Source organism: Alligator sinensis, unplaced genomic scaffold (assembly GCF_000455745.1).
Source record: "Alligator sinensis unplaced genomic scaffold, ASM45574v1 scaffold2966_1, whole genome shotgun sequence".
Classification (NCBI taxonomy): Eukaryota; Metazoa; Chordata; order Crocodylia; family Alligatoridae; genus Alligator; species Alligator sinensis.
Window position 1 is genome coordinate 12,888 of NW_005844134.1, and position 2,550 is coordinate 15,437.

The window sequence follows — 2,550 nt, forward strand, 5'->3', positions numbered from 1 at the left end:
GCTCTCCTACTGAGTCGGGCGCGGCACCGCGGGGCTTCGCTCGGCCGTGCTGCCCCCGGCTCACGTGCAGCAACTGACCGCGGTAACAGCTGAATGTCTGCGGAGTGAGTGTTGCTGCTATGGTGTGTGTACGTGAGTGTAAATCTGACAGATAAGGTACTCTAGTCTGCATGAGAGCAATTTATTAGTAATGATTTAGTCTGTTGAATCTGTTGTTACACTTCCGTCCACGCGGCGTATTGCCCCTGAAAACGATCCTGCTTACTCTTCTCTATAAAGTGGATGCCTTGAGCGTATAACACGCTCCCGCCGGACACGGCCGGGTCCTGCTCCTCCGGCTGCGCCGGGCTGCGAGGGGAAGGCCCGCGGCTGCCAGGGGCTCCAGCGCAGCCGCCGCTTCGTCCGCCCCACAGGCCTCGTCCCGGCCGGGGGCTCCGCTCCGCTGTCGCACGGGTCTGCGGGGCCGCCTGCGCGGAAGGAGGCGGCGCGGATCGGAGCAGGTGACGGGAGAGCCGGGACCGACCCGGCCCCAGCCCGACGCTGCCCCGCTCCCGGCAGCCCCGGCACGGGCAACGGGGCCGGCGCCAGGGACACCCCGCCCCCACTCACTCCGACTCGCCGCGGGATCTCCCCCCCAACCTCGGCCCAGCTGTGCCTGCGCACTCACTGCTCTGCCACTTCCCGCCCTCTCCGCACTGCTTCCGCTCTGAGCATGCGCAATGAGTCCCCTTCCTCAGGGCCCCCGCCTGTCGGCAGCGCATGCGCAGAAGGCGCTAAAGCTGACCGCCTCTGGCCGCGCTCCCACCTCCTTCCAGCCGCTGGGGGCAGCAGCGAGACCCGCCGCGTGGTGCACTGCTGGCTTGTCCTGGGGACCCCTGGGGTGAGACGACTGGGGCAAGAAAGGCCAAAACCTCTGTGTGTGTGTTGTACACTATATATTTCTGCATGTATATCTTATTTGGTGTGTGTATGTGTGTGTGTTGGTGTTATGTTTGCACGTGTATGTATGTATGCATCCGAGCATTTTATACATCTCTATCCTTCTATGTGGTTGTTTATATGTATGAATTTGTGTGTGTGTGTGTGTGTGTGTGTATCCTTGTATGTGTTTATATACGTGTGCGTATGTGCACATACAGAGGGGCATGTTATCTATACATGCACGTATTCTTTGATGCGCACATGACATCCCAGGAGACCGGCTGGGCGAGGCAGCTAGGACCCGGGGGCCGCACTTCCTGGACACTGTATTCCCAGGAGCACTTGCTCTCTGTCACACGATTGCCCATGACCCTAGAGAAATCGTTTTCTTTTGCAATCTCCAAGGCAAAAAAAAAAGTGTTGGGGGCATGCTGTATGCGATGTAATATGGTACGCCTGTGAACACACAAGCATGGGGCTGGGAGCACACAAGACGGGTTTGCCAAGGTGGGCCAAAACTGGTTCCAAGTCCACGCACACATCAGGCCGTGCAGAAAGGTGGTGACTGGCAGACCTGACCCCGCATGTACTTAAGGAAACCTACTATGGTTATGTTAATTCTAATAGCAATAGGAATACAAATAATATTTTTGCTACCACTACTGCTATTGCTATAAAAACAGAAATAATAGTAGTAATAATACGCAGAGTAGTAGCAATAATATTATACCTACTAGATCTATTACTATTACAATAATAGAAGTAGCAAGAGTAGGAATAAGAACAACACCGCTACTGCTACTCTTGGCATTGCTACTACCGTTGCTACTATCATTAGAGCAGTAATAATAGCCATAGGAGAATCATTGCTATGATTGCTATAAGTAATAACACCACCATTCATAACAACAACAGTAGCAGTGATTGCCACAGTCATAATGACTACTACTAATTTTACATAGAGGCCTGTCCCAGCCTATCCAGACAGGCTCAGCACAGCCCTGTGCCCACACACCCACTGCCTTGGAGAAAGGCTTAAAAACAGGACACCCCCACAAAACACAGCACAAGTGGGCAGGATCCCTGCCCAGCTCTGTGTGGCAACTGGCAAAGCCCAGAAGCCTGGAACGACCCCGAGCAGAACGCAGGCACAGCTACGCCCGCGTCACCCCAACTAGTGGCTGTGCAGCCTCATGTCGAGGCCCCATGTCCCCACACTCTGGCATTTCTTTCAGGAAAGCTTTGGAGTTGCTCCCCGCGAAGGATCCAGCCCTGCGACCCCAGCTGGAGAGCGATGCTGAGGTCCATGGAGAACCTGGAGGGTGTTTGGTGCCGGACAAGAGAGGAAGTAGGCTTCCCTGGACCAGGAGAAAGGGGACATGCGAATCTAGCATGTACTTGCGCCCATGTGCGTCTGCCCTGCCCTGGGGCCTGGCTCTCTCTCTCTAGTGAGGAGACAGAGGCAACTTGAGCTCTGGGTGGCTGGGTGTTGCACCCTCGAACCAAACAGGTCTCCCAGTCTGCCTTTCCAGCTGACCCAGCACCCCAGAGGGACCTGCTTCTCTGCTCCCACCCAAAGCTGTTTGGGACCAGCACACGAGACACAGTGTATTTGGATACTAGCAATCA